General features: G+C 36.4%; 1 protein-coding gene across 11 annotated transcripts in view; it reads left to right on the top strand.

The window, feature by feature from the left end:
* NUBPL (NUBP iron-sulfur cluster assembly factor, mitochondrial) overlaps nt 1-27,003 on the top strand; it is a 530,407-nt gene that overhangs the window by 219,529 nt on the left and 283,875 nt on the right. The gene's annotated exons all lie outside the window — the stretch shown is intronic.

Genomic DNA, 27,003 nt, shown 5'->3' with positions numbered 1-27,003 from the left:
TGAAGCTGTGGACTCAGGTTACTGGTTTTACTTCCCTGTCAGTGGATAAAGTGCTTCCTAAGGAGAGAGATGGGGCCTTGCCCTGATTTTGTCCCTTCATATTAATTTTTCATTCTCAACAGTGAACATAGAGAATCAGGATTCTTACTTTCAGAACATAGAATGGGGGGAGAGGCACAATTTGACTATTCAATCCAAATGGAGTACAACAACAGATTTCATTTATGATTTTTCTGGTACCTACATAGGGAAGTAAGGACAATTAAAGAAAAGCAGAGCATCTGGTTTAACTCCAGGCCTGAATCTGAAAAGAGAGCAGGAAAGGAAGTAGCAAGAAAGAAAGGACAGAAAGTTACCAGGAAATTGAAGTCATTATTGTGGTTTAAGCTTGGCCAGTATTTCACTGATAAAGCAAGGATGCTTGAGCACTCTTTTGTGTCTGACAACATAGAGAAGCTTTTCCTATTTCCTTCTTTGTGTAACTACCAGAGGGAGGTATCTACCAGAGGGAAGTAATAGGGGTCCTTGGACAGTCATTTCATGTTAAGGGTGGCTCTTACTGTAGCTCTGACATAAGTAGGAAGCATGCAGAATCCTGGCTTGTTTTTAAGAGAATTGATAAAATGGAGTGTCTCATTCAGTTGAAGTCAGCAATCAAAATTAGTGCAAAAGGAATCACTACTAGAAAAATGTGCCAAGCCAGTGAAATACATTAATCAAAGGGGGAATGATGATAGACACAAATCATTAGCAGCAAAAACCAATGAGGCTAAAATAATTTGCCTTAGAAAATGAATAAATTAAGAGTAGGCTAATTGCCCAAACCATATAATATCACATTTCTACCTTGAACACTTAAGAATTTCTAACTTTTTCATCCTTCTGTGTTGTTGATACAGGCTTTTAAGAATAAGCTTTGATGATTTGGGCTAAGTCTAGGATGAGGGTAATTATGAAAGGTAGGACTGTGTCTTCTGCAGTTATAATTAAGGAGTCTTAATAAAGATCAAGATGAAAAATTTAAGATTACTTACTGGGTCCCTAGGAGAGCTTAGAGCTGTGGCCCCTTTGGATGGGCAAAGCCTTATTCTATCTCCTCAGGTGCAGAGGGAGAATCATGGGTCAGAATCATATGTTAGAAGCCTGCTGGAGCTATTCAACTTCCAAAAAGATTTGAATAGATCCTAAACAGTCTATAAGGAGAGTTATGGTTGTTTCTGGGGATTTTATAGGATGCTGACCCCTTTTTATTATTTAAACAGAAACTGTATTTAATTGATTTTTTTAAAATTTTATTTATTTTTTTATACAGCAGGTTCTTATTAGTTATCCATTTTATACATATTAGTGTATATGTGTCAATCCCAATCTCCCAGTTCATCCCACCACCACCACTCCTCCACTTCCCCCCTTTGGTGTCTGTACGTTTGCTCTCTACATCTGTGTCTCTATTTCTGCCTTGCAAACTGGTTCATCTGTACCATTTTTCTAGATTTCACATATATGCATTAATATACGATATTTGTTTTTCTGTTTCTGACTTACTTCACTCTGTATGACGGTTTCTAGGTCCATCCACATCTCTACAAATGACCCAATTTTGTTCCTTTTTATGGCTTAGTAATATTCCATTGTATATATGTACCACATCTTCTTTATCCATTCATCTGTCGATGGGCATTTAGGTTGCTTCCATGACATGGTTATTGTGAATAGTGCTGCACTGAACATTGGGGTGCATGTGTGTTTTTGAATTATGGTTTTCTCCGGGTATATGCCCAGTAGTGGGATTGCTGGGCTCAGATGGTAATACTATTTTTAGTTTTTTAAGGACCCTCCATACTGTTCTCCATAGTGGCTGTATCAATTTACATTCCCACCAACAGTACAAGAGGGTTCCCTTTTCTCCACACGCTCTCCAGCATTTGTTGTTTGTAGATTTTCTGATGATGCCCATTCTAACTGGTGTGAGGTGATATCTCATTGCAGTTTTGATTTGCATTTCTCTAATAATTAGTGATGTTGAGCAGCTTTTCATGTGCTTCTTGCCCATCTGTATGTCTTCTTTGGAGAAATGTCTATTTTGGTCTTCTGCCCATGTTTGGATTGGGTTGTTTGTTTTTTAATATTGAGCTGCATGAGCTGGTCATACATTTTGCAGATTAATCCTTTTTCCGTTGATTCATTTGCAAATATTTTCTCGCATTTTGAGGGTTGTCTTTTCGTCTTCTTTATGCTTTCCTTTGTTGTGCAAAAGGTTTTAAGTTTCATTAAGTTCCATTTGTTTATTTTTGTTTTTATTTCCATTAGTCTAGGAGGTGGATCAAAAAAGATCTTTCTGTGATTTATGTCAAAGAGTGTTCTTCCTATGTTTTCCTCTAAAAGTTTTATACTTTCTGGTCTTTCATTTAGGTCTCTAATTCATTTTGAGTTTATTTTTGTGTATGGTGTTAAGGAATGTTCTAATTTCATTCTTTTACTTGTAGCTGTCCTGTTTTCCCAGCACCACTAATTGAAGAGACTGTCTTTTCTCCATCGTATAATCTTTTCTCCTTTGTCATAGATTAGTTGACCATAGATTAGTTGGTGCATGGGTTTATCTCTGGGCTTTCTATGTTGTTCCATTGATCTATATTTCTGTTTTTGTGCCAGTACCATATTGTCTTGATTACTGTAGCTTTGTAGTATAGTCTGAAGTCAGGGAGTCTGATTCCTCCAGCTCCAGTTTTTTCCCTCAAGACTGCTTTGCCTATCTGGGGTCTTTTGTGTCTCCATACAAATTTTAAGAGTTTTTGGTTCCAGTTCTGTAAAAAATGGCATTGGTAATTTGATAGGGATTGCATTGAATATGTAGATTGTTTTGGGTAGTATAGTCATTTTCATAATATTGATTCTTCTAGTCCAAGAACATGGTATATCTCTCCACCTGTTGGTATCATCTTTAATTTCTTTCCTCAGTGTCTTATAGTTTTCTGCATACAGGTCTTTTGTTTCCCTAGGTAGGTTTATTCCTAGGTATTTTATTCTTTTTGTTGCAATGGTAAATGGGAATGTTTCCTCAATTTCTCTTTCAGATTTTTCATCATTAGTGTATACAAATACAAGCGATTTCTGTGCATTAATTTTGTATCCTGCTACTTCACCAAATTCGTTGATTAGCTCTAGTAGTTTTCTGGTAGCATCTTTAGGATTCTCTATGTATAAAATCATGTCATCTACAAACAGTGACAGTTTTACTTATTCTTTTCCAATCTGTATTCCTTTTATTTCATTTCTTCTCTGATTGTCACAGCTAGGACTTCCAAAACTATGTTGAATAATAGTGGTGAGAGTGGACATCCTGGTCTTTTTCCTGATCTTAGAGGAGATGCTTTCAGTTTTTCACCATTGAGAATGATGTTTGCTGTGGGTTTGTCATATATGGACTTTATTATGCTGAGGTAGGTTCACTCTCTACCCACTTTCTGGAGAGTTTTTATCATAAATGGGTGTTGAATTTTGTCAAAAGCTTTTTCTGCATATATTGAGGTGATGATAGGTTTTTTCTTTTTCAATTTCTTAATATGGTGTTTCACACTGATTGATTTGCGTATATTGAAGAATCTTTGCATCCCTGGGATAAATCCCACTTGATCATGGTGTATGATCCTTTTAATGTGCTGCTGCATTCTGTTTACTAGTATTTTGTTGAGGATTTTTGCATCTATATTCATCATTGATATCGGTCTGTAATTTTCCTTTTTTGTAGAATCTTTGTCTGGATTTGGTATCAGGGTGATGGTGGCCTCAAAGAATGAGTTTGGGAGTGTTCCTTCCTTGGCAATTTTTTGGAAGAGTTTGAGAAGAACGAGTGTTAGCTCTTCTCTAAATGTTTGATAGAATTCACCTGTGAAGCCATCTGGTCCTGGACGTTTGTTTGTTGGAAGATTTTTAATCACAGTTTCCATATCATTACTTGTGATTGGTCTGTTCATATTTTCTATTTCTTTCTGGTTCCGTCTTGGAAGGTTATACCTTTCTATGAATTTGTCCATTTCTTCCAGGTTGTCCATTTTATTGTCAGAGTTGCTTGTCATATTCGCTTAGGATGCTTTGTATTTCTGCAGTGTCCATTGTAACTTCTCCTTTTTCACTTCTAATTTTATTGATTTGAATCCTCTCCCTCTTTTACTTGATGAGTCTGCCTAATGGTTTATCAATTTTGTTTATCTTCTCAAAGAACCAGCTTTTAGTTTTATTGATCTTTGCTATTGTTTTGTTTCTATTTCATTTATTTCTGCTCTGATCTTTATGATTTCTTTCCTTCTGCTGACTTTGGGTTTTGCTTGGTCTTCTTTCTCTAGTTCCTTTAGGTGTAAGGTTAGATTGTTTATTTGAGATTCTTATTGTTTCTTGAGGTAGGCTTGTATTGGTATAAACTTCCCTCTTAAAACTGCTTTCACTTCATCCCATAGGTTTTGGAATGTCGTGTTTTCATTGTCATTTGTCTCTAGGTATTTTTTGATTTCCTCTTTTATTTCTTCAGTGATCTCTTGGTTACTTAGTTATGTATTGTTTAACCTCCATGTGTTTGTGTTTTTTACCTTTTTTTCCCTGTAATTGATTTCTAATCTCATAGCATTGTGGTCAGAAAAGATGCTTGATATGATTTCAGTTTTCTTAAATTTACTGAGGCTTGATTTGTGACCCAAGATGTGATCTATCCTGGAGAATATTCTCTGCGCACTTGAGAAGAAAGTGTAATCTGCAGTTTTTGGATGGAATGTCCTATAAATATCAATTAAATCTATCTGGTCTATTGTGTCATTTAACGCTTCTGTTTCCTTATTAATTTTCTGTTTGGATGATCTGTCCATTGGTGTAAGTGAGTTGTTAAAGTCCTCCACTGTTAATGTTTTACTGTGAATTTCCTCTTTTATAGCTGTTAGCAGTTGCCTTATGTATTTGGGTGCTCCTGTGTTGGGTGCACATATATTTATAATTGTTATATCCTCTTCTTGGATTGATCCCTTGATCATTATGTAGTTTCCTTCCTTGTCTCTTGTAACATTCTTTATTTTAAAATCTATTTTATCTGATATGAGTATTGCTCCTCCAGCTTTCTTTTGATTTCCATTTGCATGGAACATCTTTTTCCATCCCCTCACTTTCAATCTGTATGTGTCCCTAGGTCTGAAGTGGGTCTCTTGTAGACAACATATATATGGGTCTTTTTTTTGTATCCATTCAGCAAGCCTGTGTTTTTTGGTTGGAGCATTTAATCCATTAACGTTTAAGGTAATTATCGATATGTATATTCCTATTACCATTTTCTTAATTGTTATGGGTTTGTTTTTGTAGGTCCTTTTCTTTTCTTGTGTTTCCCACTTAGTAAAGTGCCTTTAGCATTTGTTGTAGAGCTGGTTTGGTGGTGCTGAATTCTCTTAGCTTTTGCTTGTCTGTAAAGCTTTTTGTTTTCTGCATCGAATCTGAATGAGATAATCTTCGTTGTAGGTTGTAGATTGGTTGTAGAGTAATCTTGGTTGTAGTTTCTTCCCTTTCATCACTTTAAGTATATCATGCCACTCCCTTCTGGCTTGTAGAGGTTCTGCTGAGAAATCAGCTGTTAATCTTATGGGAGTTCCCCTGTATGTTATTTGTCATTTTTCCCTTGCTACTTTCAATAATTTTTCTTTAATTTTTGCCAATTTGATTACTGTGTGTCTTGGCGTGTTTCTCCTTGGGTTTATCCTGTATGGGACCCTCTGCACTTCCTGGACTTGGGTGGCTATTTCCTTTCCCATGTTAGGGAACTTTTCAACTGTAATCTCTTCAAATATTTTCTCAGGTTCTCTCTCTCTATCTTCTTCTTGGACCCCTATAATGTGAATGTTGTTGTGTTTAATGTTGTCCCAGCGGTCTCTTAGGCTGTCTTCATTTATTTTCATTCTTTTTTCTTTATTCTGTTCCACAGCGGTGAATTCCACCATTCTGTCTCCATGTCAGTTATCCGTTCTTTTGCCTCAGTTATTCTTCTATTGATTCCTCCTAGTGTACTTCTCAATTCAGTTACTGTATTGTTCATCTCTGTTTGTTTGTTCTTTAATTCTTCTAGATCTTTGTTAAACATTTCTTGCATCTTCTCGATCTTTGCCTCCATTCCTTTTCCGAGGTCCTGCGTCATCTTCACTATCATTATTCTGAATTCTTTTTCTGGAAAGTTGCCTATCTGCACTTCATTTAGTTGGTTTTCTGGGGTTTTATCTTGTTCCTTCATCTGGTACATAGCCCTCTGCCTTTTCATCGTGTCTGTCTTTCTGTGAATGTGGTTTTTGTTCCACAGGCTGCAGGATTCTAGTTCTTCTTGCTTCTGCTGTCTACTGTCTGGTCTGTATTTAATTGATTTTAAGATACATGTTTTTCAAATTTTAGTATCTTTGAAATTGGAGTGTATTTTATAATCAATAAATCTTGACATCATGTCAGTTTAATTATTAACTTTCTAATCTTTTTGGTGGTAAGTAAAATATGGTGTATCTTACAATCTATGGTGTTTTCTATTGAGGGGATACAGTAATTATTTTTATTGTGATCACTTCAGTGCTGATTGAATTGTATTCTCATCTTTTTCACAGTCACTGCAGAGTGCTTCTACATTGTTCATTTGGGTCAGGTTTTTAATTGTTGAACGACTGTTTTAAACTGCTGGTGACAGCTTTGGCAACCTGTTCATCCTCTTTCATCCCCTCATCACTAACTTAATTTTCCTCCTTATTACCTACCCAGAGACTGCCAGATTATTCTTCCCAGTGTATAATTCTCGGGATGCCAGTCATTGCAAAGACTGTTAGTGCCTCTCTATTACTTTTTACAGCAACCTTTCCTCTGACGTTATTCATTTGTTCCATGGTTAGACTTAAAGAAATTGTAAATAAGAAAGGCATGAAAGTTGCTGCCATAGATTCTTTTCCTTCCTGTGAACATTTACTTATAGATTTTTAAAAAGTGTCAGTTCTATGTAATCATTCATAGTTTGAAAATAATGCTATATTAATTTATATTCATAGATGATTGTGTGTTTGTTTTTTTTATAATGTTAGTTAATTTGATGTTGATAAAAAGTACACCAAATGAAATGACTCATGGTGAATTAAAACATGCTTTTTTTTAGAAAAATTTCTTTTTTGTATTTATGCCAGGCCTATATATATATATATATCCAAAGAAACAAATATGTTGAAACTTTAAAATTGGTTCATTTGGTAGAGTCTCAGTCTGGTGTATTTGTTACCTCAATGTAGAAAGCATCAGATTAAATAGGTTGACTTAATGTATTATCACTAGATAATTTTAAACTACTGAAAGTAGCTACCTATTATTGAGTTTTTACTGTGTACCAAGACTTATACTGTTTACCTGTATTATCTCATTTAATGTTCACAATTCTGTGTAATAGGTGCTGTTAGTTGCAGCTCTCCAGCTCCTTTAGTTGGTGGGATCTAGTTCTCCGACCAGGGATTGAAACCAGGCCCCCTGCATTGGGATCATGGAATCTTAACCACTGTGCCACCGGGGAAGTCCCCCTAGTCTGAGCTTTTAACTAAACTGTACAACTGAAGTCTTAAAAGTTTTAAGTTTTCACTTAAAAGAGTGAAAACACACTTTTTAATATCATCTCTGAAATACTAATGGGTATTAATATATTGAGAGTTTTCCTGTGTCATTTGACTGTAGATTTTGTATTTTATAGTTTGTACCTTATAAGGCATATCTGAGGGAATGTCTTGGTTAATCTCTTTACAGTGACACTCATTATTTAAATGCCTCTTTTTCATTCTACTTCAATTGCATTTTTAAAAATTTAGACAATATGTTATTTTGATACAGTTTTTATATGCAGGCTAGTTATAAAGTCTTTTTGGTAGTGTTTGGTAATGGGAAGTTTGACAAGCCCTTCTATGTTGTGATGTCAGTAACTGCAATCATATAATTCATTTATAAAGTATAGTAGTTATCAAATGCCTTTTTTAAAAATTAAAAAATGGGATTAAAATTGTTTTATAGGTATTCATTATTTGGGTTTGATCACACTTCACTGAGGTACAATGACATTTCCCAGTTACCTAGAACAAGCTGTAATTCACAGAGAAATGACTTTCTGTCTCAGTGATACAGTGAGTGGCTATTAGATCCAGATTAAAACTCAACAGTACTTTTCTTAGTGGTTATTTTAGACTTCTTCACAGCTCAGAAGAATTTATGGGAGCAGAGGGCCATTAGTAGCACAGTAGACCAGTTACTATTCAGTGACAAATTTCAGCTAACCTCAGATATTGACTTCTTTTCAAGTCATTTGTTTTCCTTGCAAACAAATTGATTTCGAGAGAACAGATATCTCAGTTTAGACCAAATATAAAGTTAGAGGGTTCCCAGAAGACTGCCCTCACTCTGACACTAGTTAACAATTCAGGGGTTTCCAAGACCATCTTTAGATTCAATAATTTGCTAGAAGGACTCACAGAACTGAGAGCTACTATACTCATGGGTATGGTTTATTACAGGGAAAAGAGACAGATTAAAATCAGCCAAAGGAAGAAGCTCCTAGGGCAGTGTCTGGGGAATTACCAAGTACGGAGCTCCCATTGTCTTCTCCCTGTGGAGCCAGGACACATTACTTTCCTGGCATTGATGTGTGACACGGTGCATGGAATATTGCCAACCAAGGAAGCTCACCTGAGCCTTGGTATTCAGAGTTTTTATTGGGACTCTGTGACATGGTCATTATTGATTATCCGTGTGGCTGATCTCAGCCTTTAGTCTCCAGCTCCTCTGAGTGTGACCCGAAGTCCCCATCCTAAATCACATTGTTACTACCTGGCTAACCCATGGCCCCAAGTAAACAAAGATCTTAGAGATTACTTCCCAGAAGCTGAAGTCAAAGGTCAGTTTTTTGGGGCCCTTTTTGAGCAAGGTTAGATTATTTACTATACAGATAAAATGTGAATAAAACTGGTTTCCAGAATGAATGTATGTCTAAAGCTAAACCTGGATACTAATCTAGTATGTTGAAAACATTGTTGCTGAGAATTTCTAGGTATTGTAACTCAAAATGGGAATTCTTTGAAAGTACAATTTTTCTGAGCTGTAGAGAGGCTGCTGAGACTGTTCTTTTGGACACCTTGAAGCCTACTAATTCCATTACACCCCAGATACCTGTCACTTTTGATAATTACCCAAATATAAACCTCTCTGGTCACTAAAGTATTTTCTCATCTTTACACTGTTTAGGATTTCCTCTCTCCTGAACCTAAACTTACCTTCCTCTTCCCAAAGTTTTGTTTCGTGATTCTGATTCTGTTTCTTGTACCTCCAATTTATATTAAATGAATTCTTAGTATCCTTAACTGAAAATTCGTCTGTCTCTTTGCCTTAGTTGAAAACTGCAATTCCTTGTAAACATTGCTTTTCATGAAGTCTTCTTAAGTGGATGCATCTCTTCTTTCACTTACTGTGTACCCATGGGTTTAGGGTAAGGTTTGAAACATTTCTTGTTTCCTAAGGCAGCTTCTGCTCTAGTACCCCTCCATACTTATATTCTCTTTTGATAATCATGGTTATTAAAAGTATAGTCAACTTCTCCTGCTCTTCTTTGGTCATTCTTTTTTATTTGCCAAAGATAGTGACACTTTCTTTTACCTCAGTTCTAGCCACCATCTTGGATAAGTGGCTTCAGAGTCCATGTGGACAATCCAATTAATATCCTAGCCTTTCAGTTTCTTCACCTTCTTAATGTGAGTGCCCTCAACCTCCATTCTATGTCAGCCATACATTCTTATGGTACACCCTCAATCTTGTTCCCTGGAAGTACTCATTTTACTCATCTTGCCATAGCTTTTCATCCTTTTAGCCTTCTTTTTATGGCTACTACACCCCAGGTTCCTTTACTATTCCACTCTGTCTGTCTTTTCATACCTTTCATTTCTTTCCTAACATAGATGTACATGACCTGTTATTTCACTGGCTTGCTGATAACTTCAACTCCTTTGTACCCTTGTCTTTCCATTGTACCACTCATCCTAACTCCAATCTAGAATGGACTCAGCATTCTACTTTCTCTATTCTTACTCTCAGGCTGCTGGGTCCTGCTAGAGTACTCCTTGTGAGTGGCAATATGATTTAATGATATCTAATATTGACTGAATCATCTGTTGCCCAGTAATCTGTACAAAGTTTTTTTTCCATTCTTTTTTCCCCCTTTCTTGCCCAGAAAGCTCTTATGCTAGGCAACCATCTCGTATTCTCCATTTAAAAATCTGCTTCGTTATTCTGAAGACCTCTTTTCTTCTAACTTTCCCTTAACTTTTATTGAATGATCCCATTTTCTGCTTAACAGAGAAAACTAAATTTGTATGGTACAAACTTTCTGAACTTCCATCTAGCCCTCTTACAAAATAGCCTGTGTCTGAACTCATTCTTGCCCTCCTCCTTTTTGTATCTTTGGCTTCTTTCTCTTTACCAACACTTTCCCATTAGCATATAAACATGTATGAGGCAGACAGTATTGGCTGGCTATGTAAAAGTCATTCTCAACCCCCATCTCTCTTATTGCCTCAAAATTGAGTCTAGAAAGTAAGACAATTTCTCAGCTTCTCTTATAGCTAAGAGTGGCCCTGTGACCCGGTCTAACCAGTGAGATATAAGGGAAAGTCTGATGGGCAGTGGGGGGAAAGCTCTAGGTAAGGTGTTCTGCTTCCTAACAGCGGGACAAGGTTTATTCTTTTCTTTTCTTTCTGTTGGGAATATGTTGTAAGGACATGATTCCCTGGTCTGATGACATCACTAAGATTCTGAAAAATCCCCAGAGTTGTCTACTTTTAGACTTTTTATTAAATAAACAATACATGTCCTAAATGGCTTAAGCATTTTTAGTTAGGTTTTCTGTTACTTGCAGTTGAAAGCATCTTAACTTGTGATGCATAAATTTCTCCCAATAAAATACCAAAACCAAGCAACTCTGTTTTTACTCTACTAGATACCAGCCTAATTTTTCTTCTCTCTTGCAGGCAAGCTTCTTGAAAGAATTTAATAAGTCTGTCTCTCACTCCCTCATTTACCATATTACTTCTGTCTATATTCACCTTCACCCTGCTTTAGCCTAGGTCACCAGAAATGTCTTTTAAAAAACAAATCCTTTGTACACTTTTCATTTCTTATTGTAATTGATCTCTTTGCAGTATTTGATGTATTAACTTTAATCTTGAAATACTCTTTTCCATTAGTTTCCACAATACTGCATTCCCCTGTGATATCTACTTTTTATCTTCTCTTTCTCATTCTCCTTTATAGTTTCTTCTTTCTCTACTAATTTAAAAAAATATTAGTCCTTAGCACAGGTATAATTATCCCAATTCACAGGCTTAGAGACTAAGTAACCCTAGATCATATAATTAGTAAATGGTGTAGCCAACATTTGAACAGGCTCTAAAGCCTTTATAATTCATCTTTTGAAATTCCTTCTGATCTTGTGCTTTCCCTGGGCAATGGTATCCAGCCCTGAAGCCCAGATACAATATTCATCCCAGATGTCTCTCCTGAGTGGTAGACACACCCATCCCATGTGCAACTGCCTGCTGGATAGCTCTGCTTGACTGTCCCATCGATATCTCAAAGTCATGAAGTCCAGATGAGAGCTCATCAGTGTACCACACACACCTGAAACTCCTCCTTCTGTGCTTGTGATGGGAACTCAGTGATGTAGCTGTTCAGGCCAAAATCCTGGGTGTCATCTTTGATTCATCCTTCTTTTTCTCCCGCTGCTCATATTCACTGTGTCCTGTTCTCCCATCTTCTCTGCTGCCCCTCCCCCACTGTGTGGTCCACCCTTATCTTTCTCCTGGGAAGGCTATAACAGACTCTACATTTGTATCCGTCTGTAATCTGAGATAGTTTGACTAATCTTTTTTTAAAATTAATTAATTAATTTATTTTTGCCTTCATTGGTTCTTCATTGCTGTGCACAGGCTTTCTCTAAATTGTGGTGAGCAGGGGCTACTCTTTGTTGCGGTGCGTGGGCTTCTAATTGTGGTGCCTTCTCTTGTTGCGCAGCATGGGCTGTAAGCGTGTGGGCTTCAGTAGTTGTGGCTCACGGGCTCTAGAGTGCAGGCTCAGTAGTTGTGATGCATGGGCTTAGCTGCTCCACGGCATGTGGGATCTTCCCGGACCAGGGCTCGAACCTGTGTCCCCTGCATTGGCAGGCTGGTTCTTAACCACTGTGCCACCAGGGAAGTCCCCTGACGAATCTTTTTAAAATGCAGATCTAATCATGTACTTTCCTGATTTAGACTCTTCATTGAAAATTTGTTGTTTTCTGGGACAAAAGTTCAAAATCCAACTTGGGAAATAAGGCCCTTCTTGATCTGATCACAACTCATTCCCCTACTCCCACTCTCTGCTCCAGCTGTCCTAAACTATTTGCTATTCCTGGATTCATTTTTCTCTCTTGCCTCTGGGACTTCCCTCATGCTCTTCCTTCTTGCTGGAATACTCTCTTCTATAACTCCATCTAGTCCTTCAGGTCTTACTTATGTGTTACCTCCTTTGGGAAAACCTTCTGTGATGACCCTCTCCCCAACACTAAGAGCTCTTGTGTGCTTGTAGTGCCCTGAAAGGATCACACATTCTCTTGTCCTAGGGCCTTTGTACTTGCTGCTTCCTCTGCCTTCTGTCTCTTCCCTGCCTCTACCCTCTTGCTATTCATTACAGATAATGCTCTGTGGTGATCCTACTTTTTCCCGCATCACAGTTAAGAAATCCTTCTCTTCACTTTGTGAAATTTGAAACAATTCTGTTGCATTCTTATGCTTTAGAAATGTAGAATTTTGAACAGTTTGCTTTTAATTTCCGTCTCCTCCCTTAATCCAGGCCTTCAAAATCAAAACAAAAACCTAAGCCTGTTTTTTAGCTTTATGCTTCTCCAAGCAAGCTGACATTGCCTGACTTGAGAATCGATTATGTGCCAGAAGTCAGCTGATGCTGTTTGTAAGAAAAAAATGGCATTTGCAGCTTTCAGCTCTAGCCACTGAACCTGACAAGTTCTGATATCTCTTCTCTTGGCTGCCTCTCACTTCTTTTTCTGTTTCCATGGAAATGGACATCAGAGCACAGAAACATAGTAAGATACTGGTGGCTAATTGCTATTGCAGATTTCTGAATTCCCTTTGTTTGTGGAGTGATTATTTTATTTTAGTGACTCTCGCCCTCTATGTAGTATGTGGTAGTTAGCTAAAACATCTAAGGCAGCTTCTGGGTTTGGGAGCTAGCTGATGTTTCCCACGTGTCACTAACTGGTATCCTAAAAGTGTGTTCCCTGTTTCAACTCTTAGGGAAATTATATTTTAATTTAAGAACTGTAATCTTGTCAGATTTCAAGCCAGGAGACCTGGCCTTAGTCCCAGATCTGTTACTGTCTCACTGTTCGACCTCAATTTCGTTATATTTATTGAATGAACCCATTTCTACTACCTAGCTCTGGGGCTTATTTACAGATGTCCCAGAGAGAAGACTGCTTCTCTACCAGTGTGTTTTAATAGAAAACATAGAAATAAGATATACAACTAATTTTACTTAAGGAAACCAAACCAGATTTCTAAACATCTGAAATAGAAAAATGCTTTTAATTCTAGCCCTTTATTTTCTCCTCCTGTAAAATGATCAGAATAAGGCTTGTCATATGGCTAGGAATATTAGGTTAAGACTCCCTTTTTAATGTACATGTGGTTTCCCAAGAGAAAAACAACCTATCTTATAGCAAAGTAAAGTGATTAAAATTGTAGTTGAAAAATTCTATTCATTTCCTATTTAATGAAGGAAGTTGCTTATCTAATTGTATTTTATTCACATCCAGGATGTAGGAGGATTTGCCATAGCCGTATGCCTTTCTAGTAGGCTTATCTATACCAGGTCAGGATTTCCTTGTAAATCTAAATTTAGAGCTTAGAAAGCGAGGTTTTGTTAAGTGCAAAAAGGGACTGGATGTACCTATAAAAGAGATTAGTATTTTCTGAACCACATCTTCACATACAGTGTCTGCTCTATTTCAAATGAACCTGAGTAATTGAAATTTACTATGAACAGAATCAATCTTTTTTTGCATGACTACACAGAATACAATACAGGTTTATAGCAAATTCCCACTTGTAGTTGCATGTATACAGACATAAACCATACACGATAAGACATTATAAATAAACTTAATGGGAAAGAATCCATTTTACACTTTGTAATTGTGGTAAATTTTTCAAGTGGAAAAAAACTGCTTTATTCAATTTATTGTGAATTTAGTCTCCCATAATGAACCTGCAGTAGACTTTGGGGTATGGTCATGTCAAATTCCCTCTGTTGTTGAAGCTGCAGGATTCAGTAGATTTATCACAGGTCCCAGTGCTGTAAGGTACAGTGCTTTAGAGCAAAAGTTTATTTTTAAATAAAAAATATCCTATATTTGTTGTAGTATAATTAGACAATGAAAAAAATGTTCAAGAAAGAAATTATAATGGCCCATTAACCCACTATCAAAGTAAGCTACTGTTGACTTTTTGGCATATTCCTTCAATTAAAAAAATTCTACCAATGTAAAAAACAAAATTGGGATAATGCTGTATGTGCTGCTTTGTAGCCTACTTATTTCATTTATCATATCGTGACATTTTAACCTGGTATTATATATTCTTTAAATGATTTTAATAGACTTATACTGTCTTTAACAATTCCATAATTTATTTAGCTTTCAAGATATTAATGGATATTTAGATTGTTTTCTTATAAACAACTGTAAGCAAGAGCCTTTAAACTTTCTTTATCCCTTCAGTCAATGTAGAAAGTGACTAAATTATCTGGTTTTCCAGGCTGGTGCCCCAGTAGCTTGGACTTTGATTTCTTTCTTGTCTGCCACATCTCATAGTTCTCTAAAGCCTGCTAATTTTATCTGCAGAATGTCTCTTGAATTCGTTCCTTCATCCCTGTTCTCACTGTGATTGCAGTAGTCAGAGTGTTCATCATCTAACTTGGAGGACTGCAGTAGTCTCATCCATAGCTGATCTTTGTACCTCTCTGGTCTCTTCTTTCAATGTATTGCTTCTCTTATGGTCAAAATTGTCTTTCAACGTGTGGATATAGTCATATATTCCCTGACTTTAAAGTCTTTGATATTTTCCTGTTGTCTGCTGTATAAAGTTTAATTCCTTACCCTGGTATTCAGGGGCATTCATATTTTGGTCCTATCTAACCTCATTTCTTTTTTCTCCTTTCCACATGCCACATATCACAGGCAGCCTTCCCTGAACACATTAGGTATCCTCCTCATAGCCCTTCATGTCGTTTGTGCCCTTCTCATTTCCTAGAATGTGGTATCGCCCACCCCAGCAATTCCTTACTCCCTTCTTTCAAGATTTCAGCTCAATTATTACCTATCCTGTAAAGCTCTGCTGTGCAGTACAGTACAGTAACCACTAGCTACCTGTGGCTATTAAATTTAAAGTTAATTAAAATTAAAAATTCCATTTCACAGTTATATTAGCTACATTTTAGGTGCTCAATAGCTACATGTGGTTAGTGGCTATTGTATTGGACAGTACATGTTAAAGAACATCTTCATCCTTGCAGAAACTTCTATTGGAGAGTACTTCCATAAAGCCTTTCCTAAAATAATTGATTTCCTCCTCAGAGCTTCCATAACCCTTAAGATTAACGATTTTAAAAAGTCTTTGAGGGCTTCCCTGGTGGTGCAGTGGTTGAGAGTCTGCCTGCCGATGCAGCGGACACGGGTTTGTGCCCTGGTCCGGGTAGAGCCCACATGCTGCTGAGCGGCTGGGCCCGTGAGCCATGGCCACTGAGCCTGCGCATCTGGAGCCTGTGCTCCGCAACAGGCGAGGCCACAACAGTGAGAGTCCCGCGTACCGCAAAAAAAAAAAAAAAAAAAAAAAAAAAAAGCCTTTGAATTCCTTTAAGGGTAGATGAGGGACCAAGCCTGATTCTTTTCATCTCTAGCACCTAGAATAGTAGGTGGCATGTAGTTGAATTTCAAGATGTGTTGACTGAATGAACAAATGAGTGAAAAATGACAAGAGTTTTGGGGAGTCATATGAATAATGACAATGTTAAGATTTTTTCAAGTTTAGAGAAATGCTGATTCCCTTTTATAAAGTGCATGGTTATCAGTTTCACTTCATCAGTGACTCACAAAGCCTTAGACAAATTGGTTTCTGATTGTTTTACCATCTAAACACTGGGTAGTTTCCCCTATATAATATAGTACAAGGCCAATATTTACTGAATCTGTGCTAGATAGTGTGGACATTACACAAAAGTATAGAGCATTTTTAGTAGATTCCACACTACTGCCTGAGTTTATATTCCATGAGCTGAGAGAGCAGACATTTATGGTGTCTTAGTTTGTGCCTGAAACCTCACCTTGCTTATTTTATTTCATTTTCGTAATATCTTTATGAGGTAGAATTTTTTTTTTTTTTTCTGTTTTGCAGGTAAGGAAGCTTGTATAAGGTCACATAGAGCTGGGAAGGGACTCTTTCTATTACACGTCAGCTGCCTCTCATGTAACCTCATTTGAATTGTTAATATGATCAGTGCCTCTGGGTAGCTTTGGTGATTCATATATTTTGTAATTGTTCATGGCTGGAGTTTGTCTTGGGTTTTGGTTTTAAGAAAAATCAACAGCCTGAAAAACTTTTAAAGGAGGAAATTATAATGCCCCCCTGTTAACATTTTATTATCGACTACTATTGTCTGGTACTGTGCCTGGGCTAATGGGATAGAACCAGATCAAGTTAAAGGAAAAAATGTAAATTCTGTAAGGGGTAGAATTCTGGAAGCCTTTTGGAGGCATTTAATTACTTTGTAGTGCAATTATCATCTTATGCCAGTGGCTCTCTAGCTAGTTTTCAGAAACTTCCCAAAGTATAATATCAACATGTAAAAAACTATAACAGCACAATGCCTGGCACAAACTTAGTGTTTAGAGATAGTTTGTTTAATGAATGTATGAAAAATAACAGAAATACTTTTATTGATAGTAATAATAGCTAACATTGTTTGAATGTTTTCTGTTGCCAAGTGTTGTGCTAAGCTCCTTATTTGCATTGGATTGACTATTGAGCACCTACGGTGTGCTAGGCAGCATGCTTGGTGCTGGAGATACAGTGGTGAAACAAACAAAGACCCTGTTCTCATGGGTTATACTTTTTGGTAGGAGAGACAGAAATAAACAAATAAATAAAAACATAATATAATATTGGTTAATGATCGATGCTATTGGGAAGAAATAGAGAATGACTAGGGAAAGTTTATCTGAGAAGGTGACATTTAAAGCAGACTCGAATGGAAGGAAAGAGATTGAGCCATCCAGGCATTTGGGAGAAGAGCATTCGAAGTGGAGGGAATATATGAGTAAAAAAGCCAGGGACTGGATCATCTAGGGTCTTATAGGCTCTGATAAGGATTTGGGATTTTGTTCCAAAATAACAAAAGCTATTGGAGGTTTTTGAGCAGTGGTGTGACATGATATGGTTTTTGTTTTAAAGGGAATCACTTTGGCCGGTTGTGTACAGAATAGAAGTAGGTGGAGTGGGAAGGAAGGGGTGAGAATGGTGGAAATAGGGAGACCAATTCAGAACCTGTTACAGTATTCCAACAACCCTGTGAGGTAGTTTTTATTATTTTCTCCAATTTTAGGTTAGAACACAGAGGCCCAGAGAGATTGAGGCAAATCCAGTCTGTTACCAATCTCTGCCATTATATTATTCTGCCTGACTTCCATGAATGAGTTTTAAGAATTTTTGGCATTATATATTATTTCAATATAGTTAATAGGTGTATAGATTTCAAAGGAATGTTGTCTTTCTTAATTGGATTGTTTTCTTAATGGATAGCAACTTGTGAAATCATATATTACATAGAATTTGTTAATCAAACAGAATTCAACGTATATATGTGGAGAATTGTGTAGGTAGGGCAAGAATGTGTGTATTCTTATTAAAAGGCACTTGATGTTAGAATGCTTTTTTTATTAGAGCAAGTTTCTTCTTAATGCAAGCATAAGTAACTCTGAGATTTAGCTTCATTTTAAAACTGGTTCATGGAAATAATGACAACTCAGTGATTGAATTAAAATGTGAAAACCAGCACCATTTTTAGGTAACATGGTATAGTGAAAAGAGCATGGGCTTAGGAAAAGCATCTGATCTTGGAAAAATTCCTTTAATCTTTCTGAGTCTGATTCTTCATGTCTAAAGTAAAGATAGTATTATGTACTTCACTGGACTGTGTGATAATTAAATATGATGATGCATATAAAGTGTCAAGTATATTGTACATAGGGGGTAGTAAATGTTATATTCTTTCTTATTAAAAACAGTTTTGTGGGTTTGAAAAGGATAGCTCAAGAAAATTTATTAATTACTAATTAATAGCCTAAATTCTTACAAAACCTTAGTATTTTTCCTCATTTCCTTCTAATCTTAAGGGTCGTGTCTTATGAAGAACTGTCAGAGGCACTGGAGGAATTGTTTTAGCCTTTGGGAGACAGAATTCAGAGATGTATGAGAGCTGTCTTTGAATGTGTAAAGGGGTGTCATATGGAACAGGGATTTGTTCTTTATGACTCAGGAGAGCAGAACTATGATCAGAGGGAAGGATATTTTTCCTCATTAAAATGAAGACATTTCCAGAAACAGAATGAATGCTCTATTATTGGGAGCTGTGTGTATAGCTACAGTAGTTTTCCAGAGTGTGTCAGGCATGGAAGGTTTTTTATTTAGTTTGACTATTTCTTCAGCCTGAGAATCACTAGAACATAAGCTAGATAAAAGCAGAGATCTTGTCTTAGCACCATGGTGTCCTCAATGCCTAGCACTGTATCAGACTGTAATTTGACAGTACTACTGTCATTTGTTGAATGAATGAATGAGTCATCTGTTCTTGGAGATCATCTGCATACCTTACTCCTCTTTGCCTTAAGTTTAGTTCTGATTTTTGGTTGATGGCTTGAGTGTCTATTTGGATTGAAGATAAGGGAAACTGTGAATTGCTGCTTGGTAAGAAAAAAAGGAGTTAGTGGAACGTTTCTCAACAGCAGCACTGTTGATATTTTGGGCCAGGTGATTGTTTTGGAAGGAGCTATCCTGTACGTCGTAGGGTTTTTAGCAGCATCTCTAGCTGCTGAACACTCATCAGATGTCAGTAGCACGCCTCTCCTCACTCATTACAATGAAAAATGTCTCCAGACATCACCAGATGTCCCTTGGGGAGCAAATTGTCCCTTGTTGAGAGCCACTGAGTTAGTGAATAACTCAGTAGGACACACCAATGCAAGCAGACAAATTCACTATTTTCATTAGATGAGATTAGAGAAAATGGTATCATTTAAGAAAATTCATTGTAAATTATTTGTTATAAGATGAACTATGCACTGGTATCATGAGGTGTATGTTAATATGTGCATATAGCTTTATAATGAAGAAGTCTGTGTAATGCTCCTGGGTTTCTACTTTTGAAACATGAAGTTGATTCTTTAATTTTGGCTTCTCAGTAAATGAAGTCTTACCATATTTCTTTGACAGTGGTAGAATTGCTTATGCTGGGTCTTTGCACCCAAATTGCTTTGACCACCATTATATATTGTAGTATAGGTGTGGAGAGTTCAAAAGCAGGGGTTGCTAGAAATGGTGGCTTGTAACTATCAAAAACAAAGACAGCATGAGCTGTAATAGCAGGAAAGGTTTGCAGCAGCAGAAAGCTGAGTGCTGATTTAGAAGAAAGAATACTAGAGGTTTTTTTAAAAAGACTTATATATGTATTTATAAATTTATACTTTGGTCTTAGTCTAGGGATATGATCATCTCAAAAATGGATATGATTTCTTAAGTAACTATGGTATACACTGGTCACATTGGAAGTCAACTATTTTTAGGCTGTACTGAGTTTGTACTTCTCTGACTTCTATCATTAGTATTTATGCTGAGATTTTCTCTTGTTTAAATCTTCTAAATGGCAAGTGTTAATAAATCCTTGCTTGCATTATATTTTAACTTAGTATATTTTCTTGTCACATCACATTTTATAACATCTACTGAACTTTTCATGGTCCTGATTTAATTATGAGCTAGGCATTGTTGCATTTTAATATACAACACTTGCATACATATTGTGATGTAGTCATTTGTAAAATATTGTCTCACCAGGCATTATTATAAAGGAGCATGTCAGCATTTCCATTATAAACCTTAATTTATTTTTAAAGAGTCTCTGACTTGTCTATTTCTAAATTGCTTTGAACTGAAACCTAGTAAAGAAATTGTCAGCAGAAATCCAAATTTTGTTATATTATAGAGGGAAAAATTGAAGCTAGTATTTTCTACTACTTTGTGTCACAGCATTTGAAACACTCATACTTTTAGCAGATTCAGGTGCTTTTTACTTGATATTTATTTAATTCCCATGAACCCAAGTGAGGAAGTGGAAACCGACAGCCTCTTAAATGGGCTTGTTTCTTTTCCTGTGTTGTGCTGTAAAATTTTTGATAGATTTATTTGAAGTATTTACTGAGTAGATGCATTAAGTGTTTTGTTAGAACCACCTTAGAACATGAAAGTGTCTTTACAAAGCCGGTAGGAAATCAGATCCAGGATTACTGTGAACAGAGAAACGTTCAGAAGTATCAACTATAATGAGATTCTGGAGACAGTTCTGTAGTTGAGAAAGTGAATAGCTGTTTAGTGATCAAAATTTGGGGTTCTTATTCTCCTTGTCCCTCCTTGAATGGTATTACTTTGCAATTACTAACCTGGCAGATTTCTGCCCCTCCCTCTTTTTTGTGAGATGTCATTGTTGCTATCAGTAGATGCTTCTATGCTAATTTTCAAATTGCTTTTAAAACCACTTGAAAGCCAAAGATATTATTTATTTGTTATCTGATTTTGAACCTGAGATTTTGGTATCCTCTGATGACACTGATTACCTGTATAAAAGGTGAACTTTATACAAAATTATAAGCATTAAGGAGTATAAGGATCAGAAATTGAATTAGTTCATTCACTTATAATTATTTAACAGATATGTATATCTTACCTCCTATATACCAGACACTACATGCAGAACATATAATGATGAATGAAACAGGCACAGTCCTTACCCTCTTGCATAATCTAGTATGGGAGCTAGATAATATGCAAGTAAACAAATATAAAATAAATAGCACATATTTATTTTGGTCGAGTTAATAATAGTTCAAAGGCTTACCCTTTTATAAATGATCCATAACACAGAAATCTACATTTAGATGTATTGGGTTGGCCAAAAAGTTCATTTGGGTTTTTCCATAACATCTTAATGGAAAATCCTAAACGAACTTTTTGGCCAACCCATACAAGTGTCTTACGTTTATTAGAACAGAAAGATTAAAACATCATATTACTTTAGTTACACCTAAACTGTTATCATTTCCACATTAATGGAACCTTTTTTGCTTATATATATTTTAATTAATAATTGTTGTTGTCTAGGAACTTGATTTTTGTGTATTTTTTCTGTATTTGGTCACCTTAACAGAATCATTTATTCTGATAGCTTTTCAATAGAATTTCTAGGTAGTTGGTCCTTTCTTTTGTAGTGTTTGTATCTCTTAATGGTTTTATTTTTCTTATTGCATTGTCTAGCACAACCAGTTGAATTTTAGATAGTAACAGTGATAGTAGGCATCCTTGTCTCAAGTATGATATCAACGGCAGTGTCTCTCTCTTTTCATTGTTAAGTATGATGTTTACCTTACATTTTTAGTGGCTCCTTTCAGCAAGTTAAGAACATTTCCATTTATCCCCAGTTTACAGATTTTAATGATTTAGAACAAACAAGACTGTGTTTATATAATGGCAGCCTAGGTAATTTAGACCAGCACTTTGCTAAGGACAGCTAAAAAAGCTGAATAAAATATGGAAAACAAATTCTTAGAAGTGTGAGAAGATCAGAACTGACAGAAATAGGTCTTTCTCTCAAAACTACTTTTGTTCTAAGGATTTTTATTGACCATAGCCTACCAGCTTTGAAGCTGAGTTCTGCTTTCAGATGCCTTACAAGACTGAGGGATTTAAATCAAAACCTGGAGTCTGGCAAGAGTAGTCTGTCCCTTACTATGAGCTGGAACCACAAAATGCTGAGCCCTCAGAATAGCAGTGAATTCATGCTAACTTAGACCCCCCTAAAAACTTGTAGCACTACTTCCTATCATCAGTTTGATCAGGAAATCTTAAGTCTAGACCTTGGATTAAGATGGTCTTGGATTGACAGCTCTAACAGAAGCAAATAAAAGTTCTCTCTGGAGGCAGATGCCATCATCCAATGCACCAGTTTGTTTTTTCAAATACATTGTCCAGCATGCAGACAAAGATAATCAGGCATAGAAGGACAAAACACATCATGATTAGAGGGTTCAAGATGGTGGCATAGTAAGATCCTGAATTCATCTCCTTCCATGGACACAACAAATCTACAACTACATATGGAGCAGTTTCCTCTGGGAAGGACCTGAAAACTAACTTGTCCACAACAAAGGGTGAAAGAGCCACATTGAGACGGGTAGGAGAGGCAGAGATGCAGTCTCACCAAAATCCCCATCCCCTGTGTGGTGACCCACGGACAGAAGGGAATCTCACAAATATGGAGCTTCTCCCTAGGGAGTGAGGTGTTTGTGCCCCATGTCATGTACCCCAACCTCAGGCTTTGAAGACCAATGGAGCTTGCATCCAGGATGCCCATAAGGCTGTAAGGAATGGAGATTCTGCTTTTAAAGGGCTCACAAACAGATTCACTTGCCCTGGGACCCAGCAGAAAAGCAGCAGTTTGAGAAGTGCCTAGAACATATGTGCAGTAGATTCATTTCCTAATCCTAAAGCATCTGCTGGTGGGGCAAGAACCTGTTGGACTGAGGCACTGGCAGGCACCATATTTGCATTCCCTTTACCTTGCTAGTGCTGGCACTCATCCTCTATCCTAGTGCAGGTGGGTGTGCTTCACCCATGTGCAGCTCCCATGGCTCTACCAAAGCCAGCCAGGTGAGCGCCCTGCCCCTGTGCCACACCTGTGGCCCCACCAAATCCAATGGGCATGTGCAATTCACACAGGGGACATCCCTTGAGCACCTATCTCTGGTAGCCAGGGAGGATTGTGTTTCTAGGTCCCATAGGTCTGAAACAATTGGAAAGACAGTTCTTGACACCCTTGACAACTTGTACTTATTAAGAAAATAATCAGGCTGCTTAAATAATCACAAAGGCTTGAGAGACAGCCAAAAGCTATGGCATGGTTAAATGATAAGGTTCATCTTTTACACAAGGCTACTTCTTCAAGACTGGGAGAGATAGCTGTTTTGCTTAACATATAGAAACAAACACAGAGAGCCAAGCAAAAGGAGGCAACAGAAGAATATGTTCCAAATGAAAAACAAGATAAAACTCTAAAAAAAGAAGCCTGAATGAAACAGTGATAAGTAATTTACCTGATAAAGAGTTAAAAGTAATGGTCATAAAGATACTCACCAAGCTCAGGAGAAGAATCTATTCTATTGAACACAGCAAGAACTTCCACTAAGAGATAGAAAATATAAGAAAACACCAAACAGAAGTCATAGAGCTGAGGAATACAATAACTGAACTGAAAAATACACTAGAGGGGCTCAAAAGCAGACTAGATGAAGCAAAAGACTCAGTGATCTGGTAGACAGAGCAGTTGAACTCACCCAAACAGAGTAGGAAAAAGAAAAAATAAAAATAAAGTAAAGATAGATTAAGGGACTGATGGGACAAAATCAAGCAGAATAATATTCACATTATAGGGGTCCCAAAAGAAGACGAGAGAGAGAAAGGGGCAGAAAACTTATTTGAAGAAATAATGGCTGCAACTTCCTGAACCTGGGGAAGGAAACAGGCATCCAGGTCCAGGAAGCCCAGAGAATTCCAAACAAGACGAACCCAAGGAGACCCACACCAAGACATATTATAATTATAAATATAAGTATATAAATATAAGATATCAAAATTGAAAGATAAAGAGAGACTCTTAAAAGCAGCAAGAGTAGAACAACTTGTGACCTACAAGCATACCTTAGAGATATTGCAGGTTCAGTTCCAGACCACCACAATAAAGTGAATATGGCAATAAAGTGAGTCACACAAATATTTTGTTTTTCCAGTGCATATAGAAGGTACATTTACACTATAGTCTATCTATTAGCAGTGCAATAGCATTATGTCTAAAAAAATGTACAAACCTTAATTAATAGTTTATTGCTAAAAATTACAAACCATCATCTGACAATGCAGGGTTGCCACAAGCCTTCAGTTTGTAAAAAATGCAATATCTGTAAAGTGCAATAAACTGAAGCACAATAAAATGAGGTATGCTTGTACAGAGGAACACCTGTAAGACTATCAGCAGATTTCTCTACAGAAACTTTTCAAGCCAGGAGGGAATGGCACGCTATATTCGAAGTGCTGAAAGGAAAAAAAACTTTCAATCAAGAATATTCTGCCTGGCAAGATTGTCATTCAGACTTGAAGGAGAAATAAAGAGCCTTCTAGAGAAACAAAAGCTAAAGAAGTTCATCACCACTAAACGGGCCTTACAAGAGATGTTAATAAAAACTTCTTTATGCTAAAAAAAAGAGCACTAGTTAAAAGAAAACATATGAAAATAAAAATCTCACTGGTAAAGATAAATTTATACTAAAGGTATTGGATTAAAAACTTATAAAGCTAATATAAAGGTTAAAAGGCAAAAGCAGTAAAAATAACTATAACTACAATAATTAGTTAAGGGATACACATTAAAAAAGATGTAAAATGTGACATCATGAAACATGGGGTGGGGGGGTCAAAATGTAGGGTGTTAGAATGACTTCAAATTTAACTTTTTATCAACTTTTTATATACATATAAAACTTTTACGTCAGCATTTATATATATATGCCTCATGGTAACCACAAAGCAAATACTTATAATAGATACACAAAAGATAATGAGAAAGGAACCTAAGCAAAACACTATACAGAGTCATCAAACCACAGGGGAAGAAAGCAAGAGAAGAAGGAAGGAACAGAGAGGAACTACAAAACATCCAGAAAACAAATGACAAAATGGCAATAAGCATATAACTATCAGTAATTACTTTAAATGCAAATGGACTAAATTCTCCAATCAAAAGGCATAGAGTGGCTGAATGAATATAAAAACAAGACCCATATATTTGTTGCCTGCAAAAGTCTCACATACAGACTAAAAGTGAAGGGATGGAAAAAGATGTTTCATGCAAATGGAAATGAAAAGAAAGCTGGGGTAGTTATATCAGACAAAATAGACTTTAAAATAAAGACTTTAATAAAAGGCAGAGATGGGTATTACATAAAAATAAAGGGGTCAATCCAGCAAGAAGATATAACATTTGTAAATATTTATGCACCCAACATAGGAGCCCCTAAATATGTAAAGCAAATATTAGCACGTAAAGGGAGAAATTGACTGTATATAATAATAGTAGGGGACTTCAGTACCTCAGCTACATCAGTGCATGGATCATCCAGACAGAAAATCAGTAAGGAACTAGCCTTAAGTGACACTTTACACTTGATAGACTTAATATATACCCAGAACATTCTATCCAAAGACAGCAGAATACATTCTTCTCAAGTGTATATGGAACATTCTCCAGGATGGATCATATGTTAGGCCACAAATCAAGTCTCAGTAAATTTCAGAAGATTGAAATCATATCAAGCATTGTTTCTGATCACAATGGTATGAAACTAGAAATTAATTACAGGAAGAAAACTGAAAAACCACAAATATGTGGAGATTAAACAACATGATAATATGAACAACCAATGGGGTCAATAAAGAAATCAAGGGAGAAATCAAAAATGCCTTCGGCTAATTGAAAATAGAAATCCAACATACCCAAACCTATGGGATGCAGCAAAAACAATTCTAAGAGGGAAGTCTATGTTGATAAATGCCTACCTCAAGAAAAAGAAAAATCTTAAATAAGCAGTCTAATTTACACCTAAAGGAGATAGAAAAGAGCAACATATGAAACCCAAAGTTAGTAGAAGGAAGGAAATAATAAAGATCAGAGTGGAAATAAATGAAATAGAGACTAAAAAGACAATAGGAAGGATCGATGACACTAAGAGCGTGTTCTTTGAAAAGATAAACAAAATTGGTAAAACTTTAGCCAAACTAAGAAAAACAGAGAGAGGGTCAAGTAAATAAAATCAGAAATGAAAGAGGGGAACTTACAGCTGACACCAAAGAAATACAAAGCATCATAAGGGACTACTATGAACTACTATTTGTGTCAACAAATTGGACAACCTAGAAGAAATGGATGAATTCCTAGAAACATACAATCTTCAAAGACCGAATCATGAAGAAATAAAAAACACGAATAGACCAATTACTAGTAAGGAGATTGAATCAGTAATCCAAAAACTCCCAACAAACAAAGCCCAGTAGCAGACAGCTTCACTGGTAAATTCTAGCAAACATTCAAAGAAGATTTAATACCTATCCTTTCAGACTCTTCCAAAAAATTGAGGAGAAATTGTTTCCAAACTCATTTTATTAGGCCAGCAGCACCCTGATACCAAAACCAGACAAGAACACCACATAAAAAGAAAATGATAGGCCAATGTCCCTATGAGCATAGATGCAAAAATCCTTAACAAAATGTTTACAAACCAAATTCAACAATACATTCAAAGGATCATACACCAAGAACAAGTGGGATTTATTCCAGGGATGCCAGGATGGTTCAATTAATGTGATACACAACATTAACAAAATAAAAGATGAAAATTATATGATCATCTCAATAGATGCAGAAAAAATATTTGACAAAACCCAACATCCATTTATGATAAAAAGACTCTCACCAAAGTGGTTATATATCAACATAATAAAGGCCATA

This window comes from Kogia breviceps, chromosome 3 (assembly GCF_026419965.1).
Source record: "Kogia breviceps isolate mKogBre1 chromosome 3, mKogBre1 haplotype 1, whole genome shotgun sequence".
Lineage (NCBI taxonomy): Eukaryota > Metazoa > Chordata > Mammalia > Artiodactyla > Physeteridae > Kogia > Kogia breviceps.
The sequence above is the reverse complement of the archived record's forward strand: the minus strand, read 5'-3'. Positions and strand labels throughout refer to the sequence as shown.